At 40.9% G+C, this 26,593-nt stretch overlaps 1 long non-coding RNA gene across 1 annotated transcript; it reads left to right on the forward strand.

The window, feature by feature from the left end:
- Window positions 1-12,460: 12,460 nt before the first annotated feature.
- On the forward strand, window positions 12,461-26,355 carry LOC130135165 (uncharacterized). The gene is made up of 2 exons (XR_008814638.1): window positions 12,461-12,534; window positions 26,261-26,355. It is a non-coding gene; the product is annotated as an uncharacterized LOC130135165 (long non-coding RNA).
- The last annotated feature ends 238 nt before the right edge of the window (window positions 26,356-26,593 follow it).

A 26,593-nucleotide genomic window follows, 5' to 3' on the forward strand; every position in this document is an offset into this window, starting at 1 on the left:
ATATTGAAGTTTGTTGTATTTTGGATTTGGGCTAAATTAGTTAAGGTTTGGTTTTATAAATGTGGGCCTAATTCCTTAAAAAACCCTAAACTTTAAGTTTAGTCTCAATTTTACCCTAAACTTTTTTTCGTCTAAAAAAAACCCCAAACTCTCACTTTAGTTCCAAATCTACCCTCGTTAATCTTCTATCCAAAATCTCCATGACCCGTCCAACGTGGCATTTCCACGTCAGCTGTAAATCCGCACCATTTGCTTACGTGGGTTTTCTTCACTGTTCATCATCCTCCTTTACTTCTTCATCTTCTTTATTACCTCCATTAACGGAGGTGCTCAAGCATGGAGGCCAAATGCGGGTCGGCGATTTTATCGAAGCTTCCTCGCAATCTACCACGCAGCTTCCTCCTGCCTTACCAGAGCTGAAACTTGTTAGTTTCAACTCAGCAGTTTCTTGGTCAATCATTTCCAACTTAAAACCTGTTAAAGCTACGAATTTCTCAATCTCAGCTTCAAGAACTTGAATACAGTGGACTCGAACAACTGAAACTGAGAGCATTGATACTGACTAAAAGAGAACTCCTTGAGAGGTTAATCATCCCAGGAAGCTCAAAAAAGCTTAATGAATTGTGGGAATTGGAATGTCCAAAGTTAGTTGAGATTAAAGCCTCGTCACTGTTCATCGTCCTCTTCGCACGGATGCACTCGGCCACAGCTTCCCGGCGCTCATCCATCGTCACCCAGAACTCCGACGCCTTGCCACGACCTTTGACAACCCCTCCGTGACGGCTGGCAGTCGTCGGAATCATCTTCGGCCATTTCGACTAAGACCCTGTTTTCGATTCCTTCTATTTAAGCTTCAAGAAGCCATTTTTATAGGCCACCACCTCGCTCAGCCATCCCCGAAGCTTTGTAGACCCATTCCGTGCCCAGACAACAGCAAAACAACCCCAAGCTTTCCCTACAGCCACCGTCGCTGCGAAGGCACAAATAGTTTCCCCCACTATGTGCCCTTTGGTCGAACTCCATTAATGGAGGTTGACACCCGCGATTGATGCGTACGACCTCACATTCGAGGTCATGCGAACTTAGATCTAAGGTCGCACGACCCAAATCGGAGGTCATGCGAACTTAGATCTAAGGTCGCACGACTCAAATCCGAGGTCGTGTAACCCAGAAGTGAGCTCCATGCCCGACCTCCATTAATGGAGGATGCAAGGAGCCAAGAAGAAGGAAAAGAACATAACGATGATGAACAGTGAAGAAAAATACACGAAAGCAAATGGTGTGGATTTACAGCTTACGTGGAAATACCACATTGGATGAGTAACGGAGATCTTGGACGGAAAATTAACGGGGGTAGATTTGGGACTAAAGTGAAAGTTTGGCGTCTTTTTTTAGATGAAAAAAAGTTCAGGGTAAAATTGGGACTAAATCTAAAGTTTAAAGTTTTTTAGGGAATTAGGCCTATAAATGTGTAAAGTGGTTGCTCGATCTATTTATAATAAATGTATTATTCGCTGAGCTGTGGTTGTTGCTCCATTCATCTTTCATGTTTTTCAGGTTCCTTAGCTAGCAGCCGATAATACAACAGCACTATCACGAGGACTTTTGGAAGTTGGATTTCGGGATGGCTTAAGGGAGTCGTAGAAATGGTTGTTGATAATTTGCTAGGCGCGCTGGGTTCTAAGTTGTACATAATCTTTTTGGTGGATTATAGAAACTTAGGGTGTTTGTTTCCCGGAAAACTTAATGATAAAGGAAAATATTTTTCGAAAAATCATTTTCCAGGAAAACGCTTCGTTTTCCTTTGTTTGGTGATACAAGATGGAAATCGTTTTCTAATGTTTGGATATCATTGGAAAATGATTTTAATCTCATGACTTTATTTCAGGCAAAAAAAAATCAAACTTTTTAATATTTCTTTTATTTTTAAAAAAATCAATATTTTTTATTTTTATTTCTCATTTTTATTTTTTCTTTTCTTTTTTCAAAATATTGAAAATTTTTATTATTTTTTAATTTTCTTTTTTCTTTTCTTTCCTTTTCTTTTTCCTCTGCCAGGACCGGCCGGCGATGGCCACCGACGAGCTCGAGGCTTGCCCGGCGATGGCCACAGGCAAGCTTGATCTTGCCGGCCTTGCCTGGATCTGGCGAGCCGCAAGCTCTCCGGCCTCGGCCAAGCCCAGGCTCGCCTGGATCTGGCATGTCACGAGCTCGCCAGCCTTGGCCGAACTCGATCGACGGAGCTTGGGCTCGCCTGGATTCGGCGAGCCATGAGCTCACCGACCTCGGCGAAGCTTGGGCTTGCTTGGATCGGCCGAGCCTCGAGCTTGCCGCTAGAGGCCGCTGCGAGCTCGCCGGCCATTGCTGTGGCCGGCAACCGGCTTGAGGTAGAAGAAAAAGGAAGAAAAGAAAAAGAAAGAAAAAAAAAGAATAAATAATAAATAATTCGATTTTTTTAAATAATAAAAAAATGTTTTTTAAAAAAAAAATTGAAAAAAATAAAAAATCAATTTTTTTAATTAAATATTTTTATAAGAACAAACGTTTCATTATTTATGGACCGAGCCGGAGCACCAAGGACATGCGCACGACCTTTGTGGGATTGGGGTCAAAGGGTCGGGACTAAGCTCGAGCATCGAGGACCTAAGCACTGCCTTTATGGACTCGAGTTTGGGTGCCGGAGCATCGGGTACGGGCACCAGGGGTTCGGGCTTAGCCTGGCATGAGCGCTGGGGCCGTAGGCCTTGGACACTGAGGTCTTGAGCCCGGCCGCTGAGACCTGGTCCAGAATGTCGGCACCTGAGAACTAACGTTGGAGTTTTTGTGTTCAAACGTAGATAGAAGTCATACTTCTGAAAAGGTTTTCCGGTTCTTTCAAAGGGGAAATTATGATCCAAAAAAAAAAAAAGGGAAATCATTTTTCTGAATTTAAGCTTTAGGCTTTATTCGTTTCGCGGAAAATGTGACGATTCTGGAAAATATTTCCAAAGAAGCCATTTTCCAAGAAAATGACAATAATTTCCGCTATTCGGTTGAAACTTGAAAATGAACTGGAAAATATTTTCAATCGTTTGGTATGGACAAAATATTTTCTTCCTTGCACTCCTTTTAATAAAATTTTTAAAAAATTCGAATTTTTAATTTTTTAAATAATTTTTCATATTTCTTTTCTTTTCTATTCTTTTTCTCTTCTTTTTTTTTTTTTTCTCTTCTTCCTTCCTTTGCTGACCACGGCGACCGACCACAGGCCAGCCTTACCGGCCTTGAGCCAGGTCGAGCTAGATCCGGCGAGACGAGGCTACTTTGGACCTTGCCTGAGGCCGGCGAGGTGAGGCTCGAGCTCGACCTCGCCTCGCCAAATTTGGCTAGGCGAGGCTACTCTTGGCCTCGCCCAAGGCCGACGAGTTGAGGCTCGAGCTCGTCGGCCTCGAACTCGGCCTCACCTAAGGTCAGCGAGTGAGGTTGAGCCTCGCTTGTGACTGGTCGCCAGCCACGACCACTAGAGGAAGGAAGAAGAGAAAAAAAAAAAAAGAAGAAGAGAAAGAAGAAGAAAAGAAATAGAAAAATATTTAAAATAATTAAAAATTCGATTTTTTAAAAAAAAGAAAAGAAAAGAAAAAATAAAAATAAAAATAAAAATAAATGTGTTTTGTGAAAGGAAGTGAGGTGAAATAAGATATGGAAACAAAGCCAAAAACATTTTCCTCACTATGGAAGGTGCTTTCTATCTCGAAGGAAAATGTTTTCAATGACTAGTTTATTTTCCGTGAAACGAACGTCGGAAAATCCAGAAAACGATTTATTGAAAGTTGTTTTCCGTGAAACGAACGGTGCCTTAGTAGGAAAACATTTTCCATTGACTCAATTTCTTAACAAAACCAAATGCTGGAAAATGAGGAAAGTGTTTTCTCGGAAAATGCTTTCCGCGAAACAAACGGACACTTTGTTTCTAGCATCGTTTCTCCAAAGTGCAACGTCAGAGTACGGCCTGAACCCAATTGCCTGTCTCAGCGGCTCCAACTCCACGGTCTTCGCAACCTCCTCAACCTGGTGTCCTGAGCAGCCTCTCCTCCTCTTGCGCGCTCACGAAGACCGTCCCCGTCACGGTCGAATGGCCGTTCTACGAGCAGGTCATCTTGTCGGACCTCAGTGACGATCTCCGATGCCGGCGGGGGTTGCTGCGGTGCGGGCTCAAGGGATTGCTCAGTTCCTAAACATCTCTGTCAGCAGTGGATAAAGTACTCCTATATTAGGTTAAATCTCGTTCTTTTACACTATTAACCACAGTAGATTGTTTCAGGTCTTGGAGAAAAAAACAGAGGTCCGACTCATTGGAGAGGGTTGTGGGACAGTGTACATTTGAAGCATACGCAAAGCGTGAAGTTTTGGGAGTTATGAAACGTCGAAGCAGATGACGGGTACATCTTGTCATTTACTTGATAATCCCGCAATTTTACATAATGAGTTAAAGAGGCATTACATGTTTGATATTATTTTGAAAAGGAAAAGTGATGTTTAAAGCATTAATGTTGCATAACTTCGAATCGAGCATTTACCATTTTAATTGTTATCTGAAATGGTTTAAGAAGTGTTTATTAAATGAGTTGCAAAAAGAATTTTGATGGATGAGTTGAGATGGGTTGTGGAAGGATTATGTGTTTTTGTTTGCGAAACCGATTTATAATATACATTTTTGGTTTGGCTTTGTGAATTGTGGATGATGTTGTTGTGAGTTTATGTTGATGCTCAATATCGCCGCAAGCCTAATAAGGGGTTTGTGGGTATGCATACTAGTTTTGAATATCCTTATGAGCCAGCCACCGATAATATAGGTGGAGACCTTGCCAATGGAGAGCTTGGTCGCCTGGTGTCGGTGCATTATGCATGATCATGGTTGATATCTGAGCTCGAGATTGGTCATTAGAATAGATCATTGACATATGTTTTGAGATTGATTAGTGGATTGGACCATTGATATTTGTTTCGATATTATTGATTTAAATGAGCAATTCTACTATGAATATGTTATGTTGAAGTAATACATACATACATACATATATATATATATATATATATATATATATATATATCTAATTTTGATATTGAAGTTTGTTGTATTTTGGATTCAGGCTAAATTAGTTAAGGTTTGGTTCTATAAATGTGGGCCTAATTTCTTAAAAAACCCTAAACTTTAGGTATAGTCTCAATTTTACCCTAAACTTTTTTTCGTCTAAAAAAAACCCCAAACTCTCACTTTAGTTCCAAATCTACCCTCGTTAATCTTCCATCCAAAATCTCCGTGACTCGTCCAACGTGGCATTTCCACGTCAGCTGTAAATCCACACCATTTGCTTACGTGGGTTTTCTTCACTGTTCATCATCCTCATTTACTTCTTCATCTTCTTTATTACCTCCATTAACGGAGGTGCTCAAGCACGGAGGCCAAATGCGGGTCGGCGATTTTATCGAAGCTTCCTCGCAATCTACCACGCAGCTTCCTCCTGCCTTACCGGAGCTGAAACTTGTTAGTTTCAACTCAGCAGTTTCTTGATCAATCATTTCCAACTTAAAACCTGTTAAAGCTACGAATTTCTCAATCTCAGCTTCAAGAACTTGAATACAGTGGACTCGAACAACTGAAACTGAGAGCATTGATACTGACTAACTCCTTGAGAGGTTAATCATCCCAGGAAGCTCAAAGAAGCTTAATGAATTGTGGGAATTGGAATGTCCAAAGTTAGTTGAGATTAAAGCCTCGTCACTGTTCATCGTCCTCTTCGCACGGATGCACTCGGCCACAGCTTCCCGGCGCTCATCCATCGTCACCCAGACCTCCGACGCCTTGCCACGACCTTCGACAACCCCTCCGTGACGGTTGGCAGTCGTCGGAATCATCTTCGGCCATTTCGACTAAGACCCTGTTTTCGATTCCTTCTATTTAAGCTTCAAGAAGCCATTTTTATAGGCCACCACCTCGCTCAGCCATCCCCGAAGCTTTGTAGACCCATTCCGTGCCCAGACAACAGCAAAACAACCCCAAGCTTTCCCTACAACCACCGTCGCTGCGAAGGCACAAATAGTTTCCCCCACTATGTGCCCTTTGGTCGAACTCCATTAATGGAGGTTGACACCCGCGATTGATGCGTACGACCTCACATTCGAGGTCATGCGAACTTAGATCTAAGGTCGCACGACCCAAATCGGAGGTCATGCGAACTTAGATCTAAGGTCGCACGACTCAAATCCGAGGTCGTGTAACCCAGAAGTGAGCTCCATGCCCGACCTCCATTAATGGAGGTTGCAAGGAGCCAGGAAGAAGGAAAAGAACATAACGATGATGAACAGTGAAGAAAAATACACGAAAGCAAATGGTGTGGATTTACAGCTGACGTGGAAATACCACATTGGATGAGTAACGGAGATCTTGGACGAAAAATTAACGGGGTAGATTTGGGATTAAAGTGAAAGTTTGAGGTTTTTTTTTAAATGAAAAAAAGTTCAAGGTAAAATTGGGACTAAATCTAAAGTTTAGAGTTTTTAGGGAATTAGACCTATAAATGTATATAGTGGTTGCTCGATCTATTTATAATAAATGCAGTATTCACTGGGCTATGGTTGTTGCTCCATTCATCCTTCATGTTTTTCAGGTTCTTTAGCTAGCAGCCGATAATACAACAGCACTATCACGAGGACTTTTGGAAGTTGGATTTCGGGATGGCTTAAGGGAGTCGTAGAAATGGTTGTTGATAATTTGCTGGGCGCGCTGGGTTCTAAGTTGTACATAATCTTTTTAGTGGATTATAGAAACTTAGGCTCCGTTCGTTTGGCGGAAAATATTCTTCCGAAAAATATTTTTCGGGTTTTCCGGTGTTCGGGGGGCGGAAAACGTTTTCCGTGGAAAAATATTTTCCTTCCCTCCTCACAAAATAGTCTAAGTCTATGGAAAATGACTTCCGCTTCTTCAAAAGCGGAAATCATTTTCCGGAGCTTCTTCTTCTTCATTAAGGTCGCCGGCCGCCGCCGGTCAGCTTGTCGCCGCCCAGCCGCCTTGGCTGCCCAGCCCGCCCGCCCGACGCCGGCCGGCCGCCGCCGGCCGCCGCCGGTCGCTTGTCGCCGCCCGCCGCCGCCGACGCCGCCTCGCCGGCCGGCCGCCGCCGGTCGCCGGCCCGCCGCCCGCCGCCGCCCCGCCGCCGCCGGTTGATGCCGGACGTTGGCCGTCGGTCGCCCGCCGCCCGCCGCCGCCGCCGCCGGCGAAAAATATTTTTCGAAACTTTTTCATATTGGTCGCCGAACACCGGAAAATTATGTTCCGGGAAAACATTTTCCAGGAAAATGACTTCCGGGAAAATATTTTCCAAAAGGATAATATTTTCCGCCAAACGAACGGAGCCTTATGTGTTTGTTTTTCGGAAAACTTAACGATAAAGGAAAATATTTTTCGAAAAATCATTTTTCAGGAAAACGCTTAGTTTTCCTTTGTTTGGCGATACAAGATAGAAATCGTTTTCTAATGTTTGGATATCATTGGAAAATGATTTTAATCTCATGACTTTATTTGAGGCAAAAAAAATCGAACTTTTTAATATTTCTTTTATTTTAAAAAAAATCGATATTTTTATTTTTATTTTTTCTTTTCTTTTTTCAAAATATTGAAATTTTTATTATTTTTTAATTTTCTTTTTTCTTTTCTTTCCTTTTCTTTTTCCTCTGCCAGGACCGGCCGGCGACGGCCACCGACGAGCTCGAGGCTCGCCCGGCGATGGCCACAGGCGAGCTTGAGTTTGCCGGCCTTGCTTGGATCTGGCGAGCCACAAGCTCTCCGGCCTCGGCCAAGCCTAGGCTCACCTGGATCTGGCATGTCACGAGCTCGCCAGCCTCGGCCGAACTCGATCGGCGGAGCTTGGGCTCGCCTGGATTCGGTGAGCCGTGAGCTCACCGACCTCGGCGAAGCTTGGGCTCGCTTGGATCGGCCGAGCCTCGAGCTTGCCGCTAGAGGCCGCCACGAGCTCGCCGGCCATTGCTGTGACCGGCAACCGGCTTGAGGTAGAAGAAAAAGGAAGAAAAGAAAAAAAAAGAAAAAGAAAGAAAAAAAAGAATAAAGAATAAATAATTAAATTTTTTTAAAATAATAAAAAAATGTTTTTTAAAAAAAATTTGAAAAAAATAAAAAATCAATTTTTTTAATTAAATATTTTTATAAGAACAAACGTTTCATTATTTAAGGACCGAGCCGGAGCACCAAGGACATGCGCACCACCTTTGTGGGATTAGGGTCAAAGGGTCGAGACTAAAGCTCGAGCATCGAGGACCTGAGCACTGCCTTTATGGACTCGAGTTTGGGTGCCGGAGCATCGGGTACGAGCACCAGGGGTTCGGGCTCAGCCTGGCATGAGCGCTGGGGGCGTAGGCCCTAGACACTGAGGTCTGGAGCCCTGCCGCTGAGACCTGGTCCAAAATGTCGGCACCCGAGAACTAACGTTGGAGTTTTCGTGTTCAAGCGTAGATAAAAGTCATACTTTTGAAAAGGTTTTCCGGTTCTTTCAAAGGGGAAATTATGATCCCAAAAAAAAAAGGGGAAATTATTTTCCTGAATTTAAGCTTTAGGTTCTATTCGTTTCGCGGAAAATGTGACAATTCTAGAAAATATTTCCAAAGAAGCCACTTTCCAAGAAAATGACAATAATTTCCGCTATTCGGCTGAAACTTGAAAATGAACTGGAAGAAAATATTTTCAATCGTTCGGTATGGACAAAATATTTTCTTCCTTGCACTCCTTTTAATAAAATTTTTTAAAAATTCGAATTTTTAATTTTTTAAATAATTTTTCATATTTCTTTTCTTTTCTATTCTTTTTCTCTTCTTTTTTTTTTCTCTTCTCCTTCCTTTGCTGACCACGGCGACCAGCCATAGGCCAGCCTCACCGGCCTCGAGCCAGGTCGAGCCAGATCCGGCGAGGCGAGGCTACTTTGGACCTCGCCTGAGGTCGGCGAGGTGAGGCTCGAGTTCGACCTCGCCTCGCCAAATCTGGCTAGGCGAGGCTACTCTCGGCCTCGCCCAAGGCCGGCGAGTTGAGGCTCGAGCTCGGCCTCACCTAAGGTCAGCGAGTGAGGTTGAGCCTCGCTTGCGACTGGTCGCCGGCCACGACCAGTAGAGGAAGGAAGAAGAGAAAAAAAAAAAAGAAGAAGAGAAAGATGAAGAAAAGAAATAGAAAAATATTAAAAATAATTAAAAATTCGATTTTTTTAAAAAAAAGAAAAGAAAAGAAAAGAAAAAATAAAAATAAAAAAATAAAAATAAAAATAAATGTGTTTTGTGAAAGGAAGTGAGGGGAAATAAGATATGGAAACAAAGCCGAAAACATTTTCCTCACTATGGAAGGTGTTTTCTCTCTTGAGGGAAAATGTTTTCAATGACTAGTTTATTTTCCGTGAAATGAACATCGAAAAACGATTTTTTGGAAGTTGTTTTCCGTGAAACGAACGGTGCCTTAGTAGGAAAACATTTTCCATTGACTCAATTTCTTAACAAAACCAAACGCTGGAAAATGAGGAAAGTATTTTCTCGAAAAATGCTTTCCGCGAAACAAACGGACACTTTAATGTTGTAACCAACCTACATTTTGTCATATATATAGATGGAAATATATGTTGATAACATATTTTTTGTTTAAGACTGTGTCATTCAGGTGGAAAAACGGTCGTGTCATCCTCAATTCTTATTAGTTTTGGGTGTGACAAAAATTATATGATAAAAATGGTGTACTTATAGAAACTAAAGATAGAAAGAACTATTCTAAATGGACATTGACGAATATTGAATATTGAAAATCTATTCTCTTTTTAGTACGTCGTCGTAAATAAGGCATGTCTCAAAGTATAATCTTATAAAATGTCCTAGGGACAATCTTTAACAAAATCCTTATTTGTTAATTTTCTCGGGAGAACAAATCTCAATGCCTCCAGAACCGGAGCATTCACCTGGCGATTTATAGAACCAGATGTTGTCAATAATCAAACTACTAATGGCAGAATAAAAATTACCTATCACTTTTATGAATATTTTTTGAAGATTTTAAATGCTTTGTGTTAAGTAAAAGTTAATAGAGTGTGATCGCTGCAAAAATTCATAATAACCGTCATAAGTAAAATCCGAACCTTACATACACTACAAAAAAACAAGGATTTTGCCACGGAATTTAGCGACGGAAAATTTTTCGTCGCTAATTTGCGACGCAAAATAAATCCGTCGCAAATTAGCGACGGAAATTTTTCGTCGCTAATTTGCGACGGAATTTGCTACGAAATAAAAATTCGTCGCAAATTAGCAACGGAAAATAAATCCGTCGCAAAAATAGCGACCCAATTTGCGACGGAAAATAAATCCATCGCAAATTAGCAACGTAAAATAAATCCGTCGGAAATTTCGTCGCAAATTTGCGACGGAAAAATAAATTCGTCGCAAATTTGCGACGGAAAAATAAATTCGTCGCAAATTTGTGATGTATTTATTTTCCGTCGCAAATTCGTTTAGCGACGAATTTTGTCAAAAATTTCGTCGCAAAATTCGTCGCTAAAACCTTGTTTTTTTGTAGTGTTCTAAAACTAAACCTAAGTTCTTCTAAGTCTAATCACGATGATTACCATGTCTCAATCTCTCGTGATAAGGACGAGGACTACATAAGGAATATACTCCATCACAAGACAAACTAAATATTGCCTAATGAAATCAATCTAATGCAAACTAACAATTATTAATTGAAATTCAAACTAAATTGGATGATTGTAACAAGTTCAAATTCAAAAGAGATTGGACGATTTGCTACACGTCCAATTCTAAGAGAGATTAGATATTACAAATTCAAATTAGATAAGAAGATCTATTATAAACTCAAGATATTAGATAATTTCTTAAAATGTTCTCGTCCTAAATAAGCTTTTTTAGATTCGATAGGTGCAAATCTTATCTTATTTTTTTTTCAAGACTTAGATATAGATAACATAGATATCTATTTAGTTGAATATGGCGGTTTCCTCCGCACGTAGCTCTTATGTATGCGTAAATATATGGGTAAATAAATTATAGCAATTTTCAAATAGATCGGAATCGGGTGGATGTATCAAATGTAAAGTCAATGTATCTATATGGAGATATCTATAGGAGATCATATAAAAGAGATATTCTTATTTAGATCTAACCAATTTGATCTAACCAATTAGATGAATTACTCCTAAAGGGTTACATCCGAATGATGAGTGAATAGAAGGCATTAATTCCATTAGAGAAATATTTAGAAGATTCCCTATATTTCCTTTAATTGATTGTAATTGATATTTTCCCTTTTACATAGTCATCCTATAAAACCGATAAATAGGTTTGTGTACTCTTCATTTGACAATGATATATATATATATATATATTGCTCTTATTTTTTTTTATCACATTCTTGACTTGGTATCAGAGCCCTATTGTTATTTGAGAAAGCGTTAATCGAGTCTGTTTGTAACAACGACATCCACATCAGTCATGTTTCTCCACAGTGTTCATAATGCTAGTCACATTGGCCCATTTCGTAACAACGTCCCGTAGTTGTTTGACATTCCTCCGCTACTCTAATGAAAAAAAAAAACATTACCAGACTTGCCGCCCTTAGACGAATTAGATCATGACATTTACTAATTCGTCAAATATAAGTAATGTATCATTGTATGTAAAAGTGTAGAAGCATATCTACTCAAGGTTCCGACGGAATTAGCGACGGATTCGAAAAATTGGTTGGTATAAACATTTTCGTCGCTAATTCCGTTGCAAATTAGCGACAGATTTGAAAAAATGGGTACCATGTGCCGCGAAGATCACTTCCGTCGCAAATTTGCGAAGGAAAATAAACCCGTCGCAAATTTGCAACAGATTGGAAAATGCCCTTTATTTTTGGAATCCGTCGCAAATTTGCGACGGATTTATTAATCGCGACGAAAAATAAATCCGTTGCAAATTTACGACGGAAAATAAATTCGTCGCAAATTTGCGACGAATTTTGCGACGGATTTGACCAAAAAAAAAGAAAAATTCCCGCCCATTTGACCAAAAAAAAAAGAAAAATTGCCGCCTCCTTTTCCCCCCCTTCTCTCTCTTCCTTTTTCTTTTTCTTGTCTTCTTCCTCTTCTTCTTCTTCTTCTTCTTCTTCTTCTTCTCTTCTTCCTCCTCGCGCGCACGTCCGCTGTTCCGCCTACGACTCACCGATGGGACCCCCACCGCCGCGCGCCGCCGCTGCTCGTCTGGTTGCCGTGTCGCCATCCGGCTGTCAGGCTCCACCCGACCGCCGCGCCACCGCCGTCGCCCCTCGACCGCGCCTCGCCCCGAGCCAACCATGAGTGCGACCTTCCGCCCAGACCAGCAGCCGCCGCTCGTTGCCCTGTCGCCGCGCGCCGTCCGCCTTGCGCCGGGTCTCGTCCAGCCGCCCGTCGCCATCCTGGCCATGGAGATTCTTTTATGGGTTTTGGCGAAATTGACCCTTTTCGCGTAATGTCTGTTCAGGTTAGATGAGTAGTCTTGTTTAGATAGTTTTGTGTACTAGACGTAAAAAAACGAGGAAACAAGGTCCCCTGATGATCCAAATGGCTTTGAATTTTTCATATTAGTGTTCGCTCGTTTTATGACGAGGAATATCCTTCATCGAAACTTTGATTTTCGGTTTTTATTAAGGTAGGTTCTGTGGCTTGACTTCTAGGAGAATTGTGGCAAAAAAACAGAGTGTAACACAGGATTATATGGAATGGATAGAAATTGAATGGACTGGAAATGGATCTGAGATCAACAAAGTTCCAAGCTGCGTTACAATACTCCTATGAAAACTGTAAAGGACTTGAAAGTTAACTAAAGCTACAGGAAGGTGTAAATACAGGAAGTAAAGGTGCATAGGAAACTAAAGTGCAGATAAGCTTGAGTATTTTTGCATTGTTGTTGGTCGTGTCTTCCTCTTTGCTTCCTCTAAGTATTTGTATCTCTTCCTATCCTGTAACTGCTTGTCGGTTACTTCCATGTTTTCGAACTTTGAATTTTGGCGCTTCCAATAACTGCCTTTTCTAATCACGTTTTTCCAGTTTTATTGTTCACCAAAACTTGATCTCAACCGCTGAAATGACTTCAAATCTGGACAAGTAACTTCCCACGATATGCTCGTGCTCACTATCCCCGTTTTTGCTCACAACTTCTTGCTATCGTGATTTACGTGGCTGGGCTGTGATTCTTCAGTATATTCCCGAAGTGTAAACCTCCCGAGTTTCGGGAAAGGGTCGCCGTCTTGAGGCATAAATATTCCAACTTCCCGAACTATAACTTTCCATGTTTCGGTAAATATACATATTTTCATCAATTACCGAATTCAGGACATGATGCCATTCACGCTTGCTTCTCAGCATGTTTCCCAATTTGGTCCAGACGTGTTTCGGAAGATGGCTGATTTCCATTATACACCAAATTCGGCACTAAAGCCGACTCAGCGTTTATGCCGAATCTTATTTTGGTGTCAACATATGCCCCATTTTAAAAGGATTAAAAGAACTTTTAATTCTTTTAAATGCCAAAAGAAAAGACACTTACGTTGTATTCTTGCTGTCGCTTCGTCACCTTGCTTCGTGCGCTTTGCCCTTTCGTCTTCAAAACACTTCTTCTAAAAATCGTTCCTTTCTTCATTCCTTTGTATTCTCACCTTCTCGACTCTCTGCACTCTCTCTCGATATTCGTCTGAACCCAATGGCTTCCAAAGCTTCCAAGGATCAAACTTTTCCCTTTTCCGCATCAGACGCTCTTGATCGCTACCATATATTCCGAGATTCCGAAGATTTCAACGAAGAATTTCATCTGTTGTCCGTGGAGAATGACTTCGAGGATTCTTACATCCTTGGTCCAGCAGTTCACAATCATTTCTCTATTCCAATGTGCCTATCAAGCCACTTCCCACGTCACCAATTTGAGGTGCTTCCAGTCCACGAGTCATCTATCTTGGCATATCAGTGGCACTCTCGTCCCCCTCGCCTTAGGGCTTTTTCTGACTTTGAGCCAGATTTCTACCAATGGTATCTTCGACTCCTTCCTTCTAAGGGTCCTCTTTGGGATACCCTTTCGATTCATAATGATTTGCGTCTTAGCTGCTTTGATTACCATTTGAATCGCGAACTGATCGGAGCATTATCTTGCTTTTGGTTGACTTCCACTAACTGCTTCTTTTTCCCTTTCTCTCCTATGTCGGTAACTTTGCTTGATGTATACTGCCTTACTGGGCTCTCTCCTTTAGGTACAGACCCATCTACCCTGTCTCCAGATTCCCGCTCAATGCTTGGTAAATTATCTGATTCTGAAATGGCCTATGGGGCATTCATAAAAAAGTACTTCAAGAAGGAGAGTATAGTTACTGACGAGGAGTATACTGCTTTTCTTTTGTACTGGCTTTGTAAATTCTTTTTCTGCCACCCCATAGTTAGGATTTCGAATGATTTTGTTGTTGTTGCCTCCGCTCTAGCATCAGGGACCTCACTGGCACTAGGCAAAATCATGTTAGCTTTGCTATATCGGGGTTTAGCCCATGCTTCCTCCTCCATTGCTTCAGAAGAAGTTAGTGGAGTTTTTGGTGGTCCTCTTTGGCTTCTTCAAGCATGGGCGGCTTTCTATTTCTCTGCCTGGTTTTCTAAGGATCAAGTTATCCAACCCCTTTCAATTTCCATTCCTGACCAACCAGTCTGCCAGGCCTTGAGTAAGAATCCCTGTTCCCGAAGAGCTATCTTCTTATCTTCGGTATTTTATTTCTCAAATCTATTCTGTGGAAGAGAACCCATATTCCTTCTCTCCTTTCTTTGTTTCCCGATTCAAGTCCTACCTTTCTGCTTTCCAGAAAAATAGGAGTGACTTCTGGCAGACTGTTCTGACTTCTGTTGATCTTCCTGTAAGATTTTCAACAAATGGTAGATTCGTTGCTGGTTTTGAAATCTACTCTCCCCAATACTGTGCCAAACAGCTTGGGCTGATTCAAGGGGTCCCTGTTCCGGCCCTTTATACTTTCTCTTATGCTTCCTTTGATAAAATATCCTGCAAGCTAAAAGATAATCAACCTTTTGTTGAGCTGACCACACTGGTTCGGGGTATTCATCGATTGTCTCGTGTTGTCGAATTCACTGGATATCCCAACCATTCTTCAGCCGATTTTGACCTCTGGTGGGATGGTTATCGAAAGACCGTGTTTTCAGATTCTCTAGATCAAATTCTCCTGAAGATAAGGGATGATATTCCCCTTATAGTGTCAAAAACAATCGAAGCTGCAAATGTACCTTCAACCAAACCAACAAAGTCTTCTAAAGGTAACTTGATTCTGCTTTTCCATATTCATGTATTTTGTTTGATACTCAACCTCCATATGATAAAGCCACGCACTTCAAAAGGTAACTCTCATGCTTTACTTTTGGAGGTTATTACAGCACTAACTTGTTTATCTTCTGATTAATCCAGGAACTCTTAAGACCTATCAGCCCAGTACTGCTTCTCCTGTTTCTCTTTCTAGCAAGGCTCCTACCCCACCAGCTTCCAATCCTTTACCAATGTTGGCCTACCACCAAAGGATACTCTTGCCCCTGTTATAGGATCTGAAAAAGATCTTTCTTCATCTTTCATCGGTAAATATTACTATCTTTTGTTTGATTCAAGATTTTATGCTGTTATCTAATATACATAGGCCAACATTTGCAGTTACTGATGAGCCCACTCCGGTGCTTCAAGAAACTCCAATTTCTGAAGGAGCATCAAGTGTACCACTACTTGCAATTACCGATAAGCCCATCCCTGTACTTCAAGAGACTCCAATTTCTGAAAGAGCATCAAGTATACCACCACTTGCAGTTACTGATGAGCTCACTCCTATGCCTCAAGAGACTTCAATTTCCGAAAGAGCATCAAGTGTACCATTGCTACCTGCTACTTATACAGTTACTGTTTTGCCTCCCTCCACATCTCGTGCTGTGCCTAGTCCACCTGCCGAGATAGAAATTTTTTCTCAAGCTGAACAGGCAGAAATGGAAAGGATATTAGCAGGTACTCATCCTAGCTCTTCCACAGCTCCTGATTCTCCAGAGTCCTCAACTTTATCAATGTCTGCCGAAATTTCCAAAAAAATAGCCAAAGCTAAATGGGAAAAGCTCTTTAACTTATTGGAACCTGGCTATGAAAAATTGAACAATGACTCTGATAAGGAACGCCAGGCAAGGATTCTCTTCCAGGAAGTATGCTCTGGTAATCCATCCTTTGTTTTATCTTAGCCTTTCCAGGACAAGATTGATCTCTTTGCTGTTGGCTTTGTGGATGCTGTAGGCACAATAAGAGTCAACCTTGATCAACTCCCTTGCCTTCTCTTTGGGGAAAATCGAGGACTGGCAATCCAAGATGAGCTAGCTCGTAAGCGTGAAGATGCTCGTCTTTTCTACAACAATTTCAACGTTGAAGAGAGCAAACTTCAACGCATGGAGGCCAGGAAAGAAGAGCTTGAGGCAGAGCTGAGGATGGTGAATGCTCAATTAGAAGAACAGAAGCTCACAGTTTCGACTTTTTGTCCTACACTCAGACGCAAAATGAAGCAGTGTTGGGAGTTGGAGAAAGAATTTGATGCTTCTATTGGAATGGTCACAGTCCATGAAAAGAAGAGAGCTGAGATTATGGATGAAAACCATAGGCTTGAGACTGAATTGAGAGATTTTGTAATCGAGGCCAAAGCTCTATTGGCCAAATGGAAATAAATTGAAAGACCCACTTGCTGGATTTTGATCTCCTTTACATTCACTTAATATCTCGATGATACAAATTCCTGACGATGTGCTTTGTTCACATCAATAATTTAACCCTCTTAACCAAAGGTTAAACGTAATCTCCATTTGGCTCCTTTGACATTTAAACCAACTCAAAGAAAATTGTTCCATTGCAACTCTCATAACTTAAAGGTCAAATAATAACCTTCCTTTCTGCTTATCCTCTCTGAAATTACTAACTTCAAAGATAACTGTTTGTCCATATGCATAAACCACGTTCTGCCTCTATCTTAGTTCCCCAAAAAGAACTCTGGCGTATTACTACCCACGATCTGCTCCATATCCTTTACCTTTATAACTACCCAAGCTACCAAATCTTTCCTGGAAACTTACAGTCCTGTTCATGATGTCTTCACATGGCTCTTCATCTCAATTGCTTCTTTGGTCCCGATCATAAAGACGTCGCATTTCCTATGAAGGTAAATTTTCCACTGAACATTACCAGATTTGGGCTTTGACAACTATTTAACATGGGCACCTTGTTTATTCCACTATCTAGGTGATCGGTCCTTATGGAGGCGACTGCACAAATTACTGTCTCAAGGACATCATGCTTTATTATTGAATTACAAGCATAAGGTAGAAGTTACCGATTTGACAAACTTCTTTAGATCCAAAGTGTTTCTGTCTACAGATTCTGCCTTCTTGGATCTGGTTTGGGAGCTATGCTCTTTATTCCCTGCTAGCTTTGATGAATTCGAACATAATGTGAGGGAAATTTGGAATTTGGAGCCTATTATTGTGGAAGCTGACGCCCTTCATCTTCAAATTGAGGAAGAATCTTCTCGATTACGAAATTCCAAAGAGAAATATGCTCAAGCTCAAGACTCCTGTACTCAAGCTAGAGATGACATTGAGATGACACGTCAACTTCTCAATTTCTTTTCCAATCATCATCGTGTGGAGCGGAGGATACTCAGAGATGAAATTTCCCGTGTTAAGTCTATGGTTGAAGTTTCTTCAAACAAGTACAGGCAATTGCTTCAAGAAGCTTGGGAGAAGTTTGAAATCGTCCGCTTTCATTCTCGTCACCTGGAGTATCTCGAGGGACAACAATCTAAACTCCATCAGGATCTTGCCTTGCATTATCATTATGTAGCCCAAAACCTCAAACTTGTTAAGTCTATGGTTGAAGTTTCTTCAAACAAGTACAGGCAATTGCTTCAAGAAGCTTGGGAGAAGTTTGAAATCGTCCGCTTTCATTCTCGTCACCTGGAGTATCTCGAGGGACAACAATCTAAACTCCATCAGGATCTTGCCTTGCATTCTCATTATGTAGCCCAAAACCTCAAACTTGTTAATGATTTGCAGATTTTTGTTACCAAGATTAGAATGTACTTTCATTTCGAGTGAATAAATTAATTTTCTTGTGTTTCCCAGATTGATGGATGATATTTCTTCAAAAATTTCCCATTTATAGAACGTGATAGTTCTTTTCCATTGACATCCATCAATCGATATGCATTCCCACTGAGCACTTCAGTAACTAAATATGGGCCTTCCCAATTTGATGACCATTTACCGAATTTCCTGTTTTGGAGATTAAATGGAAAAATTGCTTTCCACACCAAATCCCCCATAATAAACTGTTTGACTTTAACCCTTTTATTAAAAGTTCTGGCTACTCTTTTCTTTTGTGCAATCAACTGATCCAAAGAAGCCGCACGAACTTCGTCTAGCTCATCCAAATTTATGTGCATCCAATCCCTATAATCTTCGGACAACATTTCGCTCTGCAATTGGACTCTTAAAGATTGTACTGTTATCTCCATCGGTAAAACTGCTTCTTGTCCGTATGTAAGCATATAAGGGCTGATACCTGTACTTGATCTTCGTGATGTTCGGTATGCCCACAACACCGTCGACAGTAGAACATCCCATTTTCTTGGATTTTCTTCTAGATGTTTCTTGATCAGTCTAATAACATCCTTATTAGTTGCTTCAGCTTGTCCATTCGCCTGGGGATAATATGGTGTGGAATAGACCATTTTGATTCCTCTTGATCGTGCAAATTCTATTACTTTTCTTCCAGTGAATACTATTCCTTGGTCCGCAGCAATTGACTCAGGCAGGCCAAACCGATGAATTATGTTTTCTTCAATAAACTTGATCACAGTCTTCTGTGTAATACTCTTATATGGAATGGCTTCCACCCACTTTGTAAAGTAATCCGTAGCCAATAAAATGTAACTATGCTTATGAGAAGAAGGTGGATACATCTTACCTATTATGTCCATTGCCCATCCCCTAAATGGCCATGGCTTTATGATAGAATGGAGCTCCATAGTAGGTACATGCTGCAACGGTCCATGCTTTTGACACGAAAGACATGCTTTGGCATAGTTAATACAATCCTGCATCATTGCTGGCAAAAAATATCCATACCTTTTTAACAGCCATCTCATCTTGATTCCTGTTTGATGTGCTCCACATATAACTTCATGTGCTTCTGCCATAACCAATTTCGCATTATCTTCATCAAGATAGCGTAAGAGCAATCTATCTGAGGATTTTCGGTATAATTCTTCTCCCAACATAACATATTTCTGGGCTTGCATCCTCAGCCTTCGATATCTTGAATCTAGGTTCTTCAAATATTCGATGATGGTTTGTCTCCAATCCTTTTCTCGAACTACTTTGCTAACTACTATCGGTATCTTTCTTTGTTCAATAGAAGGTACCGACAGCGTTATAGTAGTTGTGATGTCTGCCAACTCTTTTGATATTCGGTATCCAGAAGCTACTTGAGCCAACTCGTTAGCCTCGAAATTTGTGTCTCTTATAACATGGATTATGTCATACTCTCTGAATTGCTCTAATTGCTTCTTAGCCAAATAGTAATAACCAATTAAATTTTTATTTGAACATTGGTATTCTCCCTTTAACTGTTTCACCATCAATTGTGAACCACCAAATACTTTGATAAACTGTACTTTCAGCTCAATCAATATTCCCAAGCCAATAATTAGTGCTTCATATTCAGCCTGATTATTTGAACATTCAAAATCCAACTTACAAATGCACCTTGTAAATTCCCCATCGGGAGAAATTATTACCAATCCAGCTCCAGCCATACTCTTAGCACGCGAACCATCAAAATACATAGTCCATGGTAGCACTTGACTGAGGCTTTGCTCATTTTCTTCCATTTGTAAACATGGGTATTCGGTAAGAAAATCAACAATGGCTTGGCCTTTTACTGCTTTGATCGGCATATATATCAAATCAAACTCAGATAAAATAAATGCCTACTTGGCTATACGTCCTTTTATAACAGGTCGGGATAGCATATATTTTATTATATCGGTCTTACCGATCACATGTACTGTAGTTGGCAACAAATAATGCCTTAACTTCATACAAGCAAAGTACAAAGACAGACATAATTTTTCAATTGCGGTATATCTTTTTTCAACATCAGTTAATATCCTGCTCAAATAATATACCGCTTGTTCTTTTCCACTCTCATTCTCTTGTGCCAACATACTCCCGATAGTTATATCGGTAGCCGATAAATACAATCTCAGGGGTTTGCCTGCTTTCGGCGGCATTAATACAGGAGGATTCATTAGATAGGCTTTGATCAAATCAAACGCTTTTTATTGTTTCTCTCCCCATATGAATTCGTCCTGATTTTTAAGACGCAGAAGCTGTGTCATCGGCTCCATTTTACTAGACAAATTGGCAATGAATCTTCTATGAAAGTTTATTTTTCCAATCACCATCCGCAATTGTTTCTTTGACGTAGGATGGGAAAGCTCCATGATAGACCTTGTTTTGTTCTTGTCAATTTCAATTCTCCTCTGATTGACCAAAAATCCCAGGAAATTTCCTGCTTGCACTCCAAAGGCGCACTTGGTTGGATTCATCTTCAATTTGTACTTCCTCATCCTAATAAATGCCCGTTCGAGATAATCCAGATGATCTTCTTGGGCTGACTTAACCACCACGTCGTCAATATAAACTTCTAAGAATTTACCGATCATATCATGAAAAATAAAGTTCATTGCCCGCTGGTATGTAGCTCCTGCATTCTTCAATCAGAAAGGCATAACTACCCACTGAAAAGTCCCGATCGCACCAGGACATCTAAATGCTGTCTTCGGGACGTCTTTTTTAGCAATAAAAAATCTGGTTATAATCCGAATGACCATCCATCAATGATAACATCTCATTTCCCGACGCTGAGTCTACTAACATATCTGCCATAGGCATTTGGTATTCATCCTTTGGAGTGGCATTATTTAGATCCCGAAAATCAATACAAACTCTCAGCTTTCTATTCTTCTTTTTCACAAGGACAATATTTGAAAGCCACTCAACATACCTGGCTGTTTCAATAAATTTTGCCTTCAGCAACCTTTCTATTTCCTCTTTGACTTTATCAACCACATCTGGAGCAAATCTTCTTGCTAACTGTTTATGCGGACGAAACCCTTTCTTGATTGGAATGCGATGTTCTACAATATCTCTTGACAAACCAGGCATTTCATGATAGTCCCATGCAAAGCAATCTTTGTACCCTTTGATCAGGTTAACCAATTTTTCTTTCATGCCCCCTTGCAAAAACATACTTACATACACTGGACGGAAACAACCAGGTTCTTCTCTATCAACCTCTAATAATGGATCTTGAGCCTCCATTGTTCTGTTTTCTTTGACTAACAACTCTTCCCATTCATCAATACAATCTGAGGCTTCGACATTTTGCTGTGCCATTTCTGCCAAATGTGTGAAGTACCTTTCACAAACTTCTTGCAATACGAAATCGTTTTCCATAAAGAATGTCTAATTCTTCTAATGCCAAGCTTGACTTGGGGATCTATTCAGCTTTCATATCCCCGAAGCGGCAATAAGCAAAGGACTGTAGATCTGTCGTTGGTGATTCGACAGCATAACCCTTATGTGAACAATCTCGAATATCAATCCATCCGATTGAAGCATATCCCAAATCTGCCTCAACATATTCCACTTTCTCGCCATTCCAAAATGCCAATATTTGATGCAAAGTTGAAGGTACACACTGATTAGAGTGTATATAATCTCTTCCGAGCAACAGATTATATGAACCATCAGATTTTACTACAAAGAAAGTCGTTTTGGACGACTTGGACCCTATAGTTAAATCAAGTACTATTGCCCCCTTGACTTCGGTAACTTCCCCAAGAAAATTAGATAACTGAACATTGGATGAGATAATGTCGTCGTCATCTTTCCCTAATTTCTTGAAGTATTTATAAGATATAAGGTTTAAAGTAGCTCCAGCATCTACAAAGATTTTACCGACAGACCTACCATTGACCCTGCCTGAAACAATCAAGGATCTTAATGCTTTGCTTTTTCAGAAGGTACCTTATCAAACTTGATGGCTTCTTTGTCGGGGAACTGAAATTCTGCCATGGCTATCTCCTTTTCTGAAATGTGTTCGATATCTTCTTCCACTATCAAATTAGTTTCATACTTCGCTGGAAGTTTAGCATACACCATGTTTATCCGTAATGGAGAACCATATTTCTTTGATATCTTGGAGTAGCCAGTTCGGTAACTTCCGCCATCTTCTTGTGACAATTTAGGATCCAAGTTCTTTCGCTCCACTTTTCTTTGTTGTTTTGGGTTGAGAGCTACTGTGATCTGCCCAAAATTAATTGTCTGTGGAACCTGAGAGACTCCCTTTTTTACTTCAATGTGAGAGCTACTTCCCGAATCACCTGGTTCTGGTTTAATCCGATCTTTTTCATCAGGGTTTCTTTTTCAGACCCAATTACCTTTTCTACTGACAGATGTGAAAGGTAAATTTTGCCTTACTGTACCTTTAGCTCGACCACTCTGAAAATTCCTTTATCTGTTTCTCATTAGTTGGAAACGCCTTTTGATGGTTATGTAAGATGTCTGTCCCGGCGCTCTAACTGTTGACTATTTTCCTTCGGGAGGGTCATACGGCACCTTAACTGTTTTTCTTTTGTGGACTTCCTGAGAAATTGATGGTGGTGGATCATCAAATTCATCTCCCCAGCCAGTCGGCTCGATTGGTAATGATGGAGGTGGATAATCATCCGTATCTCCATAATTGACCACATAGTCAAATTTCCCACTAGGCTCTCCAAGTAATCTGACTTTGGGATCACCTTCCTTGTATAGCTGCCATAAACTTTTTTTCTTTGCAGGCTTTGGTAATGTTTCGTTTTCCTCATGAACTTGCGTAACCAATTCCCGACTTGGAGGGGCTAGTTGAGATGAATCAGGGTGGTATTCCTTCCTTTCACCGATATCTTTTCTTTCAAATGCTTGTGCTGTCTATCTTGGGTGAATTTCCTCCTCTCTTACTTGTACCGAAGAGTTTTCGGTTGCTACAATCTCAGATTTCACCAGTGGTCTACCTATCCTGCGGACAAACGATCCCGATCTGTATCTCCCTCTCGTTCCTCTCATGTATTGGAACCTAGGAAACTCCCGATCTTGCCGAGTCAGCTCTTGGTGACAACGAGTGCAAAGTTGTTTGTTGTCACTGTCTGTCGTCTCTCGTATATTAACCATGCTGATCATGTTCGGGAAATGGTCTGTGTCTACTTCCATTAGGGCTTTGCCTTTGTCTTCGGCAAATTTAATCTTGCCTTGGCGAATTGCCTCTTGGATAGTCTTCCTAAACACAATGCAATTCACCGTATCATGAGTTGTAGAGTGATGCCATTTGCAATATCTCTTGTTTGTTATTTCCTCCTTTGACGGGATTACTTGTCTTTCAGATAATTTGATCATTCCATCTTTCAACAGCAGGTCAAATATTTCATCTAACTTGTAGATATCAAAGGAGTAGTTATTTGTCTCCTTAGCCTTGAACTTGGACACATCTCTCACTCTAGCCAGTTTAAGTGCTGGACACACATACGGTTTTTCAAGCACCATGGTTGCTACGGCTATCTCATTCTCCTCTTCGGCTGTAGCACCATGTTCGGTACTTTCAGAAAGTGCCACTGTCTGCCGATTGTCCTTACTCGGCTTCTTATCTTTCTCCTTCAACAAGTGTTCGTACTTAGAAACATGAGCATTTAACTGAAAGACATCATCAAAGGCTTGTCTTTCAAATCTTTCCTTAAGGTTAAACCTCAAACCATTAAAAGCCAAATCTGTGAACTCCTTCTCAGTGAGTGATGTTAAACATCGATTTCTGGATTTCTTGAAACGTGCAATAAACTGATCTACTGTCTCGGTACTATATTGATACATCCTGGCCAAATCGGCTACCGTTACCTCTGGTACCGTTCGGTAAAATTGAGAATGAAACTGCCTTTCCATCTCGACCCATGTTTGAATAGAATTCGTGGGCAAATTTGTATACCAAGTGAATGCTGTTTTGGACAAAGACAATGGGAACAACCTTAGCCTTAAATACTCATTAGTTCCGGCTTCTCCACATTGTGCCAAGAATCGACCCACATGCTCCACAGTTGACTGATCCTCCTCTCCGGTAAATACAACAAAATCTGGCATCTTGAAACCCTTTGGATATGGTATCTTATCAACCCAATCGGGATGTGGCTTCCTATATACTGGCCTTGGCAATCCTCTCTCTGCTCCCAATTGTTGCATTACCAATTCTGCGACTCTATCTGGGTTCCATGGCCTTAAATTTTGCTGGCCTAACCAAGGATCTTGACCTCTAGGATCGAACTGTTGAGGTCGATTCACCCCTTGCTGCTCCATGTTGAAATTAACGGGTAGTGGTGGCCTTATTTATAGCATTGATCACGATGGGCTTCATCACATCAGTCACATGTCGCACTATATGATTGGTAAGGTCGTTCTGCTGTTCCTCAAACATTCTTTTCATCGTGGCTACCAAGGTATTATCTGGTGCCAACGCGCGGGCTTGTTCTTCAGTTAATTGCCGAGGAATGTCGGCATTCTCCTCAACTTGATTAGCCGCATAATGCTCAGAATGTGCTCCATCAACTGGATTGTTGATGTTACCCACCGGTATTCCTTCAGATTGCCTGGTTCTCACCATTTCTCCAAATCTTACCACGCAAGTCCCACCGGGCGTGCCAAAAAGATGTTCACTCGTTTTACGACGAGGAATATCCTTCACCGAAACTTCGATTTTCGGTTTTTATTAAGGTAGGTTCTGTGGCTTGACTTCTAGGAGAATTGTGGCAAAAAAATAGAGTGTAACACAGGATTATATGGAATTGATAGAAATTGAATGGACTGGAAATGGATCTGAGATCAACAAAGTTCCAAGCTACGTTACAATACTCCTATGAAAGCTGTAAAGGACTTGAAAGTTAACTAAAGCTACAAGAAGCTGTAAATACAGAAAGTAAAGGTGCATAGGAAACTAAAGTGCAGATAAGCTTGAGTATTTTTGCATTGTTATTGGTCGTATCTTCCTCTTTGCTTCCTCTGAGTATTTGTATCTCCTCTTATCCTGTAACTGCTTGTCGGTTACTTCCATGTTTTCGAACTTTGAATTTTGGCGCTTCCAATAACTACCTTTTCTAACCACGTTTTTCCAGTTTTATTGTCCGCCAAAACTTGATCTCAACCGCTGAAATGACTTCAAATCTGGACAAGTAACTTCCCACGATATGCTCGTGCTCACCATTCCCGCTTTTGCTCACAACTTCTTGCTATCGTGATTTACGTGACTGGGCTGTGATTCTTCAGTATATTCCCGAAGTGTAAACCTCTCGAGTTTCGGGAAAAGGTCGCCGTCCTGAGGCATAAATATTCCAACTTCCCAAACTATAACTTTCCATGTTTCGGTAAATATACATATTTTCATCAATTACCGAATTTGGGACATGATGCCATTCACGCTTGCTTCTCAACATGTTTCCGAATTTGGTCCAGACGTGTTTCGGAAGATGGCTGATTTCCATTATACACCAAATTCGGCACTAAAGCCGACTCAGCATTTATGCCGAATCTTATTTTGGTGTCAACAATTAGTCTTGGCTTTCTTTACTGGGGTCTGGTTCATTGTGCTTTTTGAGTTACATTTTGTCACTAAACGCTATGGGTGACCAGGCTAATGCAAGTTCTGGTCATCTGTTGGTTTAATGCGAGGACAACCGTTCCAAAGAGATCGATTCCGTGTAAGGGACCTCTGATTGTAACCTTGTTTCTGGATTTCATGACCACACCGGAGAATGATATCATCCATATGGGAAGGTTTAGAATAGTGGATTCCGTTATTCAATCATATTGTCGGTGCCGACCACTTTCTTTACATTGCTCGGGACGTATTTCTGATGCTCCGATTCCATGAATGTCGCTAGTGATCTGCACAGATGTCTGACAAGTCTCTTTGCATTTATGGGTTGCTGATGAATGTTTGGTCTAGCCAATCATGGACAATTTAGCTGAATTTTGGGATATGAATGGTTTATTAACCTCATTCTTTTGTTTGGTGGAAGGTTCTTATTGAGGAGTGCATTTGGCAGTGGAGATTGTCCCTGTTTGCCAGAGAGGATTTTGGCTATTCAGCAAATGACAGGAAACAGAAAGGGACTAGATATTGATGATTTTGAGAAGCTTCTCTGTGAAATACCCAATGGTACTTCTGGATTTCGACAGCCTGAGGATACTGGACTTGAAAGGGTGTCTTTGGGCGATTCGATGTCTCCTATCTTGGTTGAGTCTAGTAAAGGGCCTCACAGTGAGAATTTTCCAAACAATGGCGGTTTGCCCGGGAGAAAAGCATCAGCTGATTAAGTTGACAAGAACCCTCAAGTGAATGAAATAAGACT

Source organism: Syzygium oleosum, unplaced genomic scaffold (assembly GCF_021117445.2).
Source record: "Syzygium oleosum isolate NSW1041296 unplaced genomic scaffold, Sole_v2.1 Sole_v2.28, whole genome shotgun sequence".
Lineage (NCBI taxonomy): Eukaryota > Viridiplantae > Streptophyta > Magnoliopsida > Myrtales > Myrtaceae > Syzygium > Syzygium oleosum.